This window comes from Ambystoma mexicanum, chromosome 4p (genome assembly GCF_040938575.1).
Source record: "Ambystoma mexicanum isolate Mex_15411 chromosome 4p, UKY_AmexF1_1, whole genome shotgun sequence".
Classification (NCBI taxonomy): Eukaryota; Metazoa; Chordata; class Amphibia; order Caudata; family Ambystomatidae; genus Ambystoma; species Ambystoma mexicanum.
In genome coordinates this window covers 889908957-889926150 of record NC_090927.1, presented here as the reverse complement: position 1 = coordinate 889926150, position 17194 = coordinate 889908957, and positions in this window count along the sequence as shown.

Below are 17194 nucleotides of genomic sequence, written 5' to 3'. Positions count from 1 at the left end.
GGCTTAACGGTGAATTTGAATTTAAACTTAAGAGTCATAATGTGCATCATGCCCTGACGAGGACCTATAGGGTCGAAACTCATGTTGGCGTTCTTGAGTTCAGAATTTCTGGACCCTGACATTGTTAGCATCCAATAACTTTGTACCAAGGAAACTGCCATTGGTATTTGTGTTTTTCACTTTCAAGTGGATACTTGTGAATGGGATCTTTCTGAATATTGGTGAATGGTTCAGCAGATTATCTCTGTATTTGGAAAGCTCACAAGCTGATAACCCGCGAAGTAAATGAATTTGCAGATTGTTAGTAGTACCAAATGTCTGAATTCATTGTTTATGTTTAGTTTGTGAAGTTACCACACCCAATTATCCTGCACCAGTGCTAATAAAATGTCACTGTTTTCAGCCAATCCCAATTATGGTTGCATATCTTTTCTCTTTTTACGTACAAGGAGTGCAGAGCGCAGAAGAGAGGAATAATTACATCACGTATTTTTCATAGAGGAGGGTTAGGGTAACCGACCACTTCTACCTGTACCGCAGCCCTGCACACCTATTTACCAAGCATTTGTCCTAATTTGAAATGTCACGGTTATCTCTAGTGAAGGCCTTGAGCGCACTGCAATACTAGGCACCCCACTCACAATTCATACATCAATTGATCCTAGGTCAGTGCAGCCATGCCTCAGTGACACTAACCAAAATGGCAGAATATCTCCTTAACAGGGAAGAGGACAGAGCAGCCCTCTTTCCCCCACGGGGTATTGATAGCAATGCCTTCAAAAGTAGGCCATTAGTACCAGAGACAAAGGTTAACAAATTTATAAAATTAGAACGTCTATGTAAATGGGAAATCTATAAAATTTGGGAGCAGGCATCGCTTAAAAATTATTTGGAAAATAATATCATGCCACGTGGTCTAAGAATCCTGATATTCCCAGCTTTCACCAACCCTGCAGATCATGACCTTGCAGCTGAATGGGAGGAGAATATTACCAATAGTTCAGATTGCATCATGAAATTATTGGTCACACATGCAGAACAAGAACACGCAAGAGTCATTACAGAAATTGAGGCAGTAAAAAAGGAAATTGAAATTAAGAAGAATGCAGCATCCATAAAGGAATAGAAAACTATGACAAGATGTATTCTCTTCTTAAAGAATACCAAGATGCAATCCAAATGTGCAAATTTAGGAAATTTTACTGTGATGAAAAAGACTACAACAGCGACAGAGTTTACACCTTTCAGGCCAAATACGATAGGGATCCCAACTTAGTCCAAACACCCACAATGACTCCGGTGACTTCTGATGTGAATTTGGAGCCAGAATAGGGGACGACAGAGTCTACTGACGCAGAAACATCTACAGGATTAAAAAGATCCAAACACAATAGAAGAGGGTTTCTGGCTGAAATAAAACATTATATAAAAAGGGCAATCAGCTGATTTATAATCCACCGACCAAACAAGTATGCTTTCGTGCCCCTTTAGGGCAGAATATCACAACAAGCCCCATATCTTCCGAGGAAGAAGAGGAAGAGGAGCTAAGAAGAGGAACACAACCAAAAACCAATAAGAGACTAACCAGGTCCAACACCAAAAATCAAATTGCGAAACAAATTCTCAAAACTTAGTCATCAACCTCTCCGACAGGGAGTTGTCATTGAGTGAAAGATCATTACTTAACCATGGTCTCTCGTTCACCCCAACTGACATGATTGAAGTCCAGATTGACTTAAATAAATTCATTAGAAAATTGAAATGAAAACAAAATTCACAATAAAACAGTAATCTAGCAACCTACTATAAGGCAGGAAGCCCCAAGCAAATTGAGCATTGAAGATATTGAAAATATCCAAATGTTACTGTCATTGGAGAATGGCATGGAAAAATCTGTGTAGGAAATAAAACATGAACTAGGTATTCACCATAGGAATATAGACATGCAGGAACACTGTGCACGCTCCCAATTCATGCCACCCAAAACCATCGAAAATGTGATAGACACTTTCTAACAAGCAGTCTCTAACGACATTCACGATTACATGGATGAAAGAACAAGAGACTTTACCAGCAAAAAATCCAATTTGACTTTCAGGGAAAGAAAAGCTTTACAAGAACTATCACAAGACCTGAATATTAACATCAAGGAAGCAGACATGGGGGCAATATTGTCATTCTTAACAAAAAATATTACATTCAAAAGGGAAATCAGCATCTATCTACACCTGGTGCTATAGAAAATAACCCCACAACCCAACATCAGATACAGTAAAAGACTTGAATATACTAGTACAGCATTGGCACGTCAAAGGTCTACTAACAGACAAACAAAAAAATCTTTTCTTATCAGACCCAAACCCCTCATGCCAATAATATATTTTCTGCCGAAGGTACATAAAAGTTTTTAGCACTTCCCTCCTGTTAGACCAATCATGAGCGGACAGGGTTAGGCCACCGATGGACTATCTGAAAACATAGACTCAGTAATCAAAGACGTAGTACCAAATATACTGGCATACCTTAAAAACACGACTCATACACTTACCCTTTTGAATCAAATCACATGGGAACCACAATTCCACCTAGAAACTTTGGATGTAAAATCATTGTATAAATCTATCCAACATCGCCTAGCACTTGAAACGATAGATGTCTCATTTAGAAATTGTTCTGCCTCATATACAACACACGTCCAAATGATTAAAAGTTTCTTGGATTTCGGAACTGAGTCACAATCAATTCATTTTCAATCAACAGTACTATTTAAAAACTAGTGGAATAACCATGGGTGCTAAATATGCCTCGGCATTGGCTAACTTATTTATGGCATTTTTTGAGCATGCACATATCCACCAGGGACATGAATTTTCAAGAGAAATACATATGTGGAAACACTATATAGATTATGGCCCTCATTACAAGTGAGGCGGTGGACCATGGTGCTATTAGCACCATGGTCCATGCCGGATTCCGCCATGGTGGATGGCGGAATTACCGCCCCATTCCAAGGTGAGTGGGGCGGTAATTCCCCATTCACCATTTGCCCTTCCCCATTCCCATTTTTGCCCCATACGGCATAATGGGGATGGGGAAGGCGCTGATTACGGCACCGTAAATTACGATGCCGTAATTAGCACCAAGGTCGCTTAGCGCCTTGGACTTTAACACCTGCAAAAAGCAGGCGTTAAAGTGTGAATCAGGCATTAAGGGTTAACGGCGCCGACGGCGCCGTTAAACCCTTAACGCCTGACTTGTAATGAGGGCCAATGTGTTGCTAATATGGGATGGACCATCTGACAGATTCAGTGGCTTATTTCAATATTGGAATCACAATAATTTTGGGATTTAATTCACTGGTCAAATTCACGATTCGCACATAGTATTTCTGGATCTCAACATAGTAATTGAGCAAAACACACTCCAAACAAGCATATATAGGAAACATATAGCCGCAAATGCGATACTACATGCATCGAGCTGCCATAAAAGAAGTGTCATCAATAATATACCTAACAGTGAATTTTATAGAGCACGACGAAACTACAGTACTCACGTGACTCTACACTTAGAATGTGAGCGAAGTGGTGACAGATTTAAGAAAAGAGGGTACTCCACCTAAATCATTGACCAAGCAAAACGTACTATGAACAATTTAGATCGAGCCCAATTATTGAACAAACAAATGGAGACCAAAAATCAATTTCCAGACACGGTCAACTTTATCACTAAATATTCGAATGACAGCAGTCAAATACAATATGTTGAAGCGACACTGGTAAATTGTATCTCTCAATACATTTTGGAAAAAAAAACATTATCTATACCAAATCACCAACCCTTCGGACCAAACTCAGTCCCTCTTTCCTACCATCTGAACCCAACAAGCAGGCTACCTGGCTGAGCAGCCAAGGCAAAGGATTTCACAAATGTGGAACATGTCATTTTTGCAAGTTTGCCCTTTCTCAAACCAAGATCTTTACTTGTCATGGAGGACTGCAGATGGAAATAAGTGATTTTATCAACTGCAAATCTAAATACGTAGTGTATGGAATTATGTGCAAAAAAGTATTTATAGGGAGCACTATCCGAGAACTGCGAGTTAGAATCTTTGAACATTTAGAAAATTTGAAAAACCAGGACCATAATCTACCATTGGCCGTCCATAGGCAAATCCAACATCAGAATGACAACAACAAAGATATCAATTTTGTGGGCTTACTATATGAAAAACTGCATGCCAGAGGAGGAGACCGACAACTACACCTATGGCAGTTGGAAGCATGACCATATGTAAACTGAGGTGTCTGAAACTTGGCCTAAACAAAGAGCATGAGCTCAATGTCCCATGTTTTGAAAATTGCATGTTTATGAATCACACCTACCTATCTGTATTAGGAAACCTTTTGGTCCATGATATTCAAAATAGAAAAAGGGGGACCCCAGACAAACTTTTCAACATAGATAACAAAAACCACACATGAGTCATATGTCCAATATTATAAATTAATGATCCGCCATTTATTTCCATCATATAATCTGTTAATAAGGGTCCAATAATGGGTTACTATATAACTAATGGCCTACCAATACTCAATTTGTATAATCTTATGTGCATAGATGTGCATAGATTGTGCATAGATTGGGACTTGTGGTATCCCGGGCAAGATCTGCCATGTAGTGCCACCACATAATCTCTTAATAAGTGTCAAAAAATGGGTTACTATGTAAGTTATGATCTACCAACACCTAATTCACATTATCCGACATGCATAGATTGCGACTTGCATTATCCCACGCAAGATATCCAATACATACTTCCACTTAATAACAAAAACTACAATCATGGTTGGAAAATAAGAGGACTATCACGAAGTGGGTACGAATTGTTTTGTTCATAGGCCGTGTATCTCGCAAAATAAATGGTCAAATGCTAAACCAATATGGGCTGGAGCATAGCGGAGCCACCGCTTTGAATATTTTCTTGCATTTAAGTGAAATTCCAACATAGTAGCAATTAATGTAAAACAGTTTCACGTTTAGGAGACCGGTCACATGAGAGGCAAGGAGGTAAGGTGGCTGAGGGAAAGTAGGGCCTAAAGTAGGGGCAGTGTTTCTTGTGCTCCTTGACTGAACCCTCAAAAGTCCATTAAAACTGCTTCGTCCTGTAGAGTGGTGTGTCACAGTACATGCCGAAAACTATAACCCTTGAAAGGTAAGTATCGACAGCCTCTTGTATGGCATGCGAGACAGCTGGTGGATCCTCTGCCCGACAGGAGTACACGGTGTGGTGGCAGGAGCGGTTGAGGATGATGGGGTAGAGGACGTTAACCTGCTTCTACCTGAGAAAGGAGCAACTTTTCTCAGAGCACCTGGGTGATTGGATCTGGTGTGGCGGTGATAAAGGCTGATCCCAAAGGAGTACTGCAAGTGTAGTCTGCAATTGAGTATGACCCCACACTCAATACATACAACACGGGCAGCCAGACCCTTTGGGACCTTCCCTATGGTCTTAAAGAACCGACACACCCTGTCTCTGGACGCTGGAGGTCAGCACTTCCTCTACCGTGTTCTTCTTTATCCTCGTATGCATCACTTTTAGAAAGAGTACTCTTTGACAGCTATTAACTTTGGTGCCATGCAATGAATGGTCACCAAAGCTTTCAGAGGGGTGCATGCTGATTGGATGTTTGAAAATACGAGGTCTGTTATAATTTTTGAAATGTTGGCCATATTAGATGGGTGGATCAGGGCCTTTGTCCACGCACAGCGCTGTGAGGAGAAGACGCCTGGAAAATACATTTGGGGTTATTTTGTGGACAAAAGAGGGATTGGAAAGGGTGGAGTAGTGGAAGAAAAGTTCATATAGGGCTCTTTTTATTGGTGAAAAAAGCTGTGTAGGTCATAGTGTGTGTGCTGGAAATTTTTGATCCATGGATGTTATTGGGATTGGCAGTGGGAAGGTGGGTCTGGGTGAGTGTTGTTATTTGAAGGTGTATTTTACATACTTGTTGTATCGTTTAATTCTCTTGTGGTGGTTGTGGCCAGTGGCCAGATTCTTGGGGGCATGACCGTAGTCCATGCCCCCAAGAATCTGGCCACTGGCCACGTACACTATAGTAATATGTGCATAGTTATTATAGGTAGTATAAGGGGAGTATACCATATTTGTAATATTGTGTAATGACATAATGTATATGGTATTGTTGACTATAGTACAATTGAGGATAGTTCTCCTTGATCTCTTCTCTGTCTTTGGTACAGTGAACCATTCTATGTTTACTGAACGCCTGCATGATACCTTTGGTATCACAGACGGGAACTGGACTGGCTGACCTCTTTCCAGAATAACCACCCTTTCCAGCTGTAACTGGGCTGTTTGTCCTCCACCACCACACTTTGTACCTGCATTGTCTCCCAGGTTTCTATCCTATGGCTGTGCCTCTTTAATATGTATCTTGCCCGTCTGGCTCATCTCAGCTGCTCTTTCCTAATTTTCAGTGTTATGGTGATGATACACAGGTTTGCCTGAAACTTCCCTCTACTACATCATTTTCTGCCTGTCTGATCCCTGATTGCCTGACCGCCATCCAAGCATGGTGTGCAGCTACCGATCATTGTGGGAATGCCAGTAAGATGTAGATTTATTTTATTGGGGAACCTGTGCCCTGTTTCCTGCCTACTTGCTGGCTTCTGTCCTTGGTCTCTGTATCGTCACCATCCTGTGAGGCAAAAATGTTTGGGGGTATTTTGAACTCCTCTCTTCCCTTGACTCCTCAAATATTGGACCTTTTTAAGAAGGCCATTTTGAGATTGACCTCTTCACAGGAATTCTACGCTTCCTTACATTCCTTCAGAAGCTAAATGTTTCGAGAGCCATGGTCTTCTGTAAGCTGCGCTGCTGCAACAGCCTCTTTGTTAACTTCCTCCTTTGTTTCCTATGGCCCCTTTAGCTAATTCAGAATAGGGCTGCATGGATTATGCTTAGCCTGAAGGCTAGGAATTGTATATCAGCAGCTCTAACATTTCGAAAGTGGATTCAGGTGGCTGAAATGATGAAATTGAAGACCCTTTGCATGATACACAAGGGTTTCTGTGGCCTGGGAGCCTACTATTTCCAACTTTCTGTCCCTGTTTACTCTCCTCCTATAGCCTTGTTATTGTTGAACTCTGCTTGCCTACCTGTGAAATGCTTCTCCAAACAGAGAGGGGAGGTAGATCTTTCTGTTTAGCTGGTGCCTTTCTTTGGAACGGTGTCCCTGTGCCTTTTAGACTTTGACCCAGACTTCCTTAAATCCTGGAAACATTTCAAAACTCTGCTTTCTTCTTCCTCTTTCCCTCACTTGTTTCTCTGCTAACTAATCCCACTGCCACTGAGAGTGGTGGCCTGGTACCACATTGGATTTTCAGGTTCGAGGCACTATACCTTATTGACACTAGTAACTTCCCTCCTTCAGCACTACTCTTGCTGGCCCACTGCCTGGTGGCTGTGCGCCCCACCCTTAAGACTCTTCCACCCCAGCACTTAGGTAGTGGACTCCGACATTGGCACCCATTGGCTCTTCCTTCCCGGGCCCCCAGCAGCACCTGCCCATCCCTACTCCCCCTTTCATTAATACGCTTCTCTTAGTACACAATGCATATGTGCATTTATAGTAGTATTGTGTAAAAATGTTTGTATAAGTAAAGGAAATGCAGGTGGATAATATTTGTAGAACATTGTTAAGTGACAGTCGGTGTGTGAAAATGTGATATGTTCATGCAGTAATTGCAACGTCTCACTATTTCGGTAAGCACAGTTTCTATTGTGTCTGAATAATTGGAACTAAATTCCCTCTCCACATGTGCTAAAACAACCCCATTGCAATCTTATTACAGATGTGGACACTATGACAAGTGGCAAGACCTTCGCTTTCCCGTGTAGAAATACTTTGTTTTGAAAATCTGGTACGCGCAGTTATTAGTAGGGGCAAATTATTTATCTTGCCACAACATGCCATGATAACACGCATATGTTTTATTTAAGTCATAGCTGTGTGTGGTACACAAAATCCCTCACGCAATCTAAATAATGACAGCCGCGCTGTTTTTCGGGCGGAACTTTTGAATAAACAGGAGTGAAGATTCTTCACCTGCATACATGGGATACACGGAACAGCTAACATAATAGGTAAGATGTCTGGCAACCATGCCTAGTAACTCAGCAGTTATAAATAGTCAGGGACAAAATGATCACACAGCGCCTTCTTCTTATCAGACAGGGCATCGCCGAGTTCAAAAGATGAAACAAACAAGAAATCACATTGTTATCCAGTTCAGTAGTTGACCTTCATACATTTCGCACAAGACTGCACAGGTAAACAGCATGAGTTTACTTAATTTTTACTAATTTCACACGTTATCTTATTAATTTAACAAGGTCAACGATTTTGAAATAAACTCTCTACCTGATGTGGGCTCCTGTTATGTTCCATCTTATTCTGTGCTAGCTGGAACACAGTATTTTAACCAATTGGGGAAAGCTTTCGAATTTTTCATTTCTAGCTCCAAAATCAAAACATGTGTTATAGAAATAGCTGCACAATATAAGTTTGCAAACGGTGAATATCACTGAAGATGTCACAATTACATCATGAATATATATGTTTTCTTTTTCTTTTTCTCTGTTTCTTCCTTTCTTCTCTTTTTTTTACCTCTTCCGCCCTCTCCCCCTCCCCAGTGCATTTATGCGTTCTTTTTTGATTGCTATCAATATGTACAATCAGTCTTAATGGCACATTTGAATTTAAACTTAAGAGTCATAATGTGCATCATGCCCTGACGAGGACCTATAGGGTCGAAACACATGTTGGCGTTCTTGAGTTTGGAATTTCTGGACCCTGACATTGTTAGCATCCAATAACTTTGTACCAAGGAAACTGCCATTGGTATTTGTGTGTTTCACTTTCAAGTGGATACTTGTGAATGGGATCTTTCTGAATATCGGTGAATGGTTCAGCAGATTATCTCTGTATTTGCAAAGCTCACAAGCTGATAACCCGTGAAGTAAATGAATTTGCAGATTGTTAGTAGTACCAAATGTCTGAATTCATTGTTTGTGTTTAATTTGTGACGTTACTGCACGTAATTATCTGGCACCAGTGCCAATAAAATGTCACTGTTTTCAGCCAATCCCAATTATGGTTGCATATCTTTTCTCTTTGTACGTACAAGGAGTGTAGAGCGCGGAAGAGGGAAACAATTACTTCACATATTTTTCATAGAGGAGCGTTGGGGTCACCCACCACTTCCACCTGTACTGCAGCCCTGCACACCCTATTTACCAAATATGTGTCCTAATTTGAACTGTCAAGGTTATCTCTAATGAAGGCCTTGAGCGCACTGCAATACTAGGCACCCCACTCACAATTCATCCGTCAATTGATCCTAGGTCAGTGCAGCCAGGCCAGGCCTCAGTGACACTAACCAAAATATCTGAATATCTCCTTAACAGGGAAGAGGACAAAGCAGCCCTCTTTGCCCCACGGGGCAGTGTTAGCAATGCCTTAAAAAGTAGGCCATCAGTTTATCAAATTGGAACGTCTATGTAAACGGGAAATCAATACATTTTGGGAGCAGGCATCGCTTAAAAATGATTTGAAAAATAGTATCATACCACGTGGTCTAAGAATCCTGATATTCCCAGGTTTCACCAACCCTGCAGATCATGACCTTGCAGCTGAATGGGAGGAGAATATTGCCAATAGTTCAGAACGCTTGATCAAATTATTGATCACTCAGAAATTGAGACAGTAAAAAAGCAAATTGAAATTATGAAGAATGCAGCATCCATAAAGGAAAAAAAAACTATGACAAGGTGTATTTTTTTCTTAAAGAATACCAGGATGAAATCAAAATGCGCAAATTTAGGAAATGTTACTGTTGGAGGAGGAGCGTGTACAATCTACCTACAAAACCCTCTGTTCTACGTGGAGCGGACGCAGAGTGGCGGCGAGTGGCAGTCCTGCAGGTTACTCCAGTTGCAGAGTCTGTCCTCTCTGCCATTTACTGTTGGAGGAGGAGCGTGTACAATCTACCTACAAAACCCTCTGTTCTACGCGGAGCGGACGCGGAGTGGCGGCGATTGGGAGTCCTGCAGGTTACTTCAGTTGCAGAGTCTGTCCTCTCTGCCATTTACTGTTGGAGGAGGAGCATGTACAATCTACCTACAAAACCCTCTGTTCTATGCGGAGCGGACGCGGAACGGACGCGGAGTGGCGGCGAGTGGCAGTCCTGCAGGTTACTCCAGTTGCAGAGTCTGTCCACTCTGCCATTTACTGTTGGAGGAGGAGCGTGTACAATCTACCTACAGGTTACTCCAGTTGCAGAGTCTGTCCTCTCTGCCATTTACTGTTGGAGGAGGAGCGTGTACAATCTACCTACAGGTTACTCCAGTTGCAGAGTCTGTCCTCTCTGCCATTTACTGTTGGAGGAGGAGCGTGTACAATCTACCTACAAAACCCTCTGTTCTACGCGGAGCGGACGCAGAGTGGCGGCGAGTGGCAGTCCTGCAGGTTACTCCAGTTGCAGAGTCTGTCCTCTCTGCCATTTACTGTTGGAGGAGGAGCGTGTACAATCTACCTACAAAACCCTCTGTTCTACGCGGAGCGGACGCAGAGCAGACGCGGAGTGGCAGCGGGTGGCAGTCCTGCAGGTTACTCCAGTTGCAGAGTCTGTCCTCTCTGCCATTTACTGTTGGAGGAGGAGCGTGTACAATCTACCTACAAAACCCTCTGTTCTACGCGGAGTGGACGCGGAGTGGTGGCGAGTGGCAGTCCTGCAGGCTACTCCAGTTGCAGAGTCTGTCCTCTCTGCCATTTACTGTTGGAGGAGGAGCGTGTACAATCTACCTACAAAACCCTCTGTTCTACGCGGAGCGGACGCGGAGTGGCGGCGAGTGGCAGTCCTGCAGGTTACTCCAGTTGCAGAGTCTGTCCTCTGCCATTTACTGTTGGAGGAGGAGCATGTACAATCTACCTACAAAACCCTCTGTTCTACGCGGAGCGGACGCGGAGTGGCAGTCCTGCAGTCATGGCAGTCAAGGCTGTGAGGGCTGCCTTCACCGTTAACTCCCCCCCGAATGAGGAAAGGCGCAGGTTGCGCAGTAAGCGCCCTCACTTGGAATCTGATGGAGAGACACCTTCAGATCCCCCAAGTAATCAAAGGCGCGCAACAGCGAAAAGCCTGAGAGGGAAAAAAGGAAGACCCACAAAGCTCGATTTATGCAAGGCGCCAAAGGATGTGTTAACAGAAGATCATCACACTCAACCTATAATTGCTCAACAGACTGCCCAAGCCCAGAAGGATCCTACGAAGGGCCTCGAGAGCACTGACGGCACTGGAACTCCGTCAACAATCTTGGCGAACCCCGAAAAGTCTCCCATTACGGACCGCCTACCTGGTACTCCCGGGGATCGGGTCGGCGCATCCTAGTGGTGGAGCTTCGAGGTCTACTCACAGGCACTGAGCACGCCGCAGGCAGCACGCCCGGCGATGTCGGCGAGGGCGGTGTTCGAAAGACCCAGGTGCTCAGAGGCGAAGAATCGGGGGAGAGGCTGGGAGAGGCCGTCCCCGGCTCTCTCATCGCAGTCCGGGCCCTAGTCCTCTGCGGCGCTGGTGATAGTCAGACGAGGTTGCACCCGGAGGAACTCCAACTGCCTTCCGAGAGCATGGCTACGGAGAACCAGCTAAGAGAAGAGAACCAAGGAGCAGAGGCGGATGCAATACAGTCAATTTCGGCAGAACTAGGGGCAGTTGCAACAGCCCTGCCGCATAACATAAATCCAAGGAAAAGACATAGACCCATCCTTTCTGCCCCACAGATCAGGACAAACATCCGCAGTGGAAAAAAAGAACTGTTAAAGAGGGGCCACCCATCCACTAACCAGACTCCTAGTGATACTATCAGCAGAGTGGACGTGCCCCTGCCTACGAAGAAGGGAAAAGAGAACAAACAAACACCTTCTCAACCCTCACTAATGAGCTTCTTTAAGGGCATCAATGCTGGCCGCTTTGCCCGCAGCACGGAAATAACAGATATGGAAATCCTGGAAGCTATCAAGGACTATCCCCCGCTGTCAAAACACAGAAGGCTGGACTGACAAGCGACGTTTATCCCACCTTTAACACCTCCTCCTCTTACTTCTTACGACCTCCTCTCCAAAGAGACAAATAATTTGGGGGCCAAGGAGCAACAGTCGCCTCTGAGCAAAAACGACCCACATTGCAGGCATGAGGGAGAGTCGTCAACTGAAGATCCTGAAAAGCAACTGCGACTACAGCGACACATCCAGCTCAAAGTCCCGATCATGTCCGAGAGCCTCAAAAAGAAACTGTGACCACATTGACACATCCAGTCCAAAGCCCTGTCCATGTCCAAGAACAGCTAGAAGATGGCTGTCATGATCTCTGCTTCCAAAAGGTCAGGGTTTTCCCAACTCCCTTGGAAGCAGATCCATAACCCGGGTTCTGAGTGCCAACCAGTCCCAATTGGGACCTTTTGGACCCAGTCCTGGCGCCAGTGGCACCAGGCTCATAAATATGCCCAGTCCCAGCGCTGGAAGCGCCGGGCTCATAATGCTTGGGTGGACTTACCTGCAGCAGACCATGCTGCTTACTTGCCTGCCAGTTGAGCCTCTGATCCTCTTCTGTTTGGAACTACTTTTCCTGTTGGGTGGGGCAGGAGCCAATCCCTAGGTTCAGAACACTGGAACTCTTCTGGAAAGCAGGAACTCTTTTCTTACCTAGGCGTGGCTGTGGAAGGAGACACCGAAGGACTACAGGAGGCTATTTAAACCACACCCGATGGATGAATCTTGCTTTGCGTTATTCTGCATCCTCTGCAGCAGAACGCTCATCGTGTCTTCTGCATCTGATCCTGGGCCTAAGGAAAAAGGCTTACCATCCCGAATCCAGTCTTCAGCAACACCTATAAAGACAAGAAAGAACAGGTTAGCATTACGGTCTTCAGTGACAGCGCTTCACTTACCTGGTCCATCGGCTGTCACCAACGCCTCGCGCTGCATTCCGGCATCTGAAAGACAAAGGCTTACCTACTCTTCGTGCGCTCCGGAGGTCTTCGCACTGCATTCCGGCATCTGAAAGACAAAAGCTTACCAACTCTTCGCACGCTCCGGAGGCCTTCGGCGCTGCATCCCGCATCTGAAAGACAAAACAAGGTGCGTTTAAAGACATTGGGGAACTTTAATACTCACGTGCCATTACTCCTTTCCACATCTAACCCAGTGGGTATTCCGGCACCCTGCAGCCGCTCCGAACTTGTACCTGCAAAATAAAAAGACAGTTAGAGCGCATCGTGAAGCAGGCAACAAGCGCTTACTTACGTGCTTCCAGGCGCTTCTATTCATCACGCGGGCTCCATCTTCAACTCACTTCAGCCCGTCATCCGCCATCGCCGAAACCCTGCAAAACAAGAGACATCATTACTAAAGACTTTTAAAGACATTAGAATTACTCGAAACTTACCGTTCGTGCAGTAAACGACGGACAGCAGTCCTCTGAAGTCAAGAGGCCTGCTCCCCTTATCCAGTGAAGAAACTGGTTACAGCACCCTGCCCCGAGGCAGATGGAGAGCACGGCGTTCACTTACCTAAGGTGAGAGCGTTAACCTTTGGGGTTCTACAGGAGAAGAGAAAGGGAAGAAGAGAGAGACATTCAATAACCCAGTTCATTAATCCCATATTTTCTATCTGCAGACATCTTACCCTTCGAGTCAGACATACAGTGCACAGAGGTCCAGCCCAAAGAGCCAGCCGTGTGTTACACATCACCTTTGAAGATACGGTATACGCCCAGTCAAGACCGGCGCCTCTACGGGAATCAGGTGAGCGTTACAGAACGCAAAGCCTACCGCAAAACTCCCGTCCAGGCGCTATGGAAACCTCGGATACCGACCAGCTAGCCCAGTTACTTGGGGAACTAAGGGCAGAAGTGCATGCAGCCCGTCAGGAAACGAACGCTCTAAGAAGGGAACTGATTATTTCCAAGGAGCGAACAGATGATCTCGCTAGACAATTGTTACAGTCACAACCCGGACAGACCCCGTTACCCGCATCTGGGGGAAATCTTCCTTCTACATCCTCTATGAATCCAGTGCAGATCAACCTACCTGGGAATGTACCTCTGGCTCCGCCCGAACGATTTTCTGGTGACCCAAAGAGGTTTGCAGTATTTATCAATCAGTGCCGGTTGCATTTCTTATGCCGGCCAGCAGCCTTTCCAACTGATCAAGCTAAAGTAGCTTTCGTGCTTTCGTACCTTAGTGGCAATGCGGCAGACTGGTCGATCCCTCTAGTAAATCAAGATGATCCGGTCCTCCATGATTTTCAAGCTTTTCAGCTCAGTATGGAAAAACTGTTCGCAAGACATTCACAGGGGCAGGCCTTGGACAATGAGCTTCTTTCGTTGCGACAAGGTAATCAAGACCTTTTGGCTTATATTGCGTCTTTCAACAGACTGATAGTGGAAACTCAATGGCCTGAGGACAAAAGGATTACGCTGTTTTATAGAGGTCCACGTGGAGAGCTCAAAGATGTGTTAGCCCAAGTAGTGAATCCCCCACAAGATTGTTCGGACTATATAGACTTAGTCGTTCAAATAGATCACAGACTGCAGAACAGGAAGGCCGATCGTTCCAAGTTTGATGCTCGAGTATTTTCCAAACCGCCGACTCCTTCCAAAGGAGTAGACTCCGGGGAACCCATGCAAATAGGGGGCCTGAAAGGTCCTCTAACACAAAAGGAGCGGGAAAGGAGAAAACAGTTGCAATTATGCCTCTATTGCGGAACCTCAGGGCACTTTCTTCGAGACTGTCCGATGAAACCTGCCAAGAAGGCAGTAGGAGCTGCAGTTACCAAAGTTACAAACTCTGAGCAGGGAAACGACCTTGCCCGACAAGAATAGAGGTCCTCTTGCCGAGCGTGAAAACCAGTTCCGTGACCTCGCATTTCGTGATACCTATGGTCCTCATTAGCCCTGATAATCCGGATCGATTACATGCAATTGAAGCTTACGTCGACAGCGGTGCCATCGTCAATTATGTGGATCATGAAATGGTTTTGAAGATGAATCTAACTCTTTGTCCCAAGGCTGTAAAGGACGTCATTACTACGGTGGATGGAACGGAGATAGCCTCCGGACCAGTAAAGCATACCACTCAAGAAGTGACGCTAGTAAGTCAAGATGGACACCATGAGAAGATCGTGTTCGATGTGATCAAGGCTCCTCAGTTTCAGATTATTCTAGGAATACCTTGGTTACAGAAACACAATCCTCTGATCGATTGGCGAGCAAGAAAGGTCCAGTTACTGTAACCCAAGGCACAACCTGCTCACATTGTAACTAAGTCTTCCTTGCAAGTAACAGTGCCACAATGCCCCCGGGCTGCCTGCGCGCTATATAAATTTAATAAATAAATAAATAAATACATTTCCAGAATGTGTCTCTACTTGTCACCCTCCACCTGGTGTTGCACTGGCAGCAATTTCTTCAGAGACTCCCCAGTTACCTCCCGAATACCTAGAATACCAAGATGTTTTCCGGAAGGATCAGGCTAACTCTCTACCTCCTCATAGGTCTTATGACTGCCAGATAGACCTGATACCTGGATCTACTCCTCCTTGTAGTAGAATTTATGCCCTCACCGAGCCTGAGAACCTTCACCTTCGACAATACCTGGATCAATACCTGGCAAATGGGTTTATTCGTCCTTCCAAGTCCCCTGCTTCTTCAGCTTTGTTCTTCGTTCCAAAAAAGGAAGGAGACCTTAGAACTTGTATAGATTATCGCTCCCTGAACCAGATCACCGTCAAGAATAGATATCCGTTACCTTTGATCCCTGAACTCCTGGACCAAGTCAGAAAAGCATGCATATATACAAAGCTGGATCTTAGAGGAGCCTACCACTTGGTACGAGTAAAAGAGGGCAATGAATGGAAGACGGCCTTCCGCACCAAATATGGGCTATTTGAATATCAGGTCATGCCCTTCGGACTTTGCAATGCCCCGACCGCCTTTCAATATTTTATGAACAATGTCCTCAGAGAGCTCATAGATGTGTGTGTTGTTGTTTACATTGACGACATCCTCGTTTATTCTTCATCGGAATCTGAACATCGGAAACACGTGAAAATGGTCCTCGAAAGATTGCGTCAACACAAACTTTTCGCTAAGTTGGAAAAATGTGTTTTCAACGTGACTGAAGTTGAATTCTTGGGATTCATATTATCACCTAGCGGAGTGCGTATGGATTCAAAGAAGGTCGATGCAGTTCTCAAATGGCCATCACCATCCTCCGTAAAAGGTGTGCAAAGCATGTTAGGCTTCGCTAACTTTTACCGCAAGTTTATCCCCGAATTTTCTCGAATAGTCCAGCCCATCACTGCCTTGTTAAAGAAAAACAAACGTTTTGAATGGTCTACCGAGGCGGAACAAGCTTTCCAGGATTTGAAGACTAAATTCATCTCTGCACCAATCTTAAAACACCCTCGCCCCGAACTCCCCTACATCGTGGAAACTGATACTTCAAGCCTTGCCATGGGGGCAGTTCTATCACAAAAGGACCCGGTAACCAATCAGTTGCATCCCGTGGCATTTTGGTCCCGCAAATTCTCGCCTCCTGAAATCAATTACACGATTACTGACAAGGAACTTCTGGCTATCAAGTCTGCCTTTAAAGCTTGGCGGCATTATCTGCTGGGGGCCCGACACACTGTTACTGTGATTACGGATCACCGAAACCTGCAATATTTGAAAACCGCAAAAGCCCAATCCTCTAGACAACTCCGTTGGGCATTATTCTTTGCCGAGTTTGACTTCATAATTACCTATCGACCTGGTACAAAAAACGGTAAAGCTGATGCCCTTTCTCGGATGGGAGTGGAAGAACACTTGATCAACCCTAAACCTGTACCAATCATTCCCGAACAAAGAATTCTGGGTGTAATCGCCACACAATCCATAGAGGAAGTTAAGGATAAAGCCAGGCAACTTGTAACTCCAGCAGACATACAGAATTGGCATCTGCAGGGAAAGGACTTTGCAGTAAAGGACAACTTATTGTATTTCCAAGAACGATTATACCTGCCCAGCACAGATTTACAGAAAAAAGTAATCTCTTGTTATCACGATTCTTTAA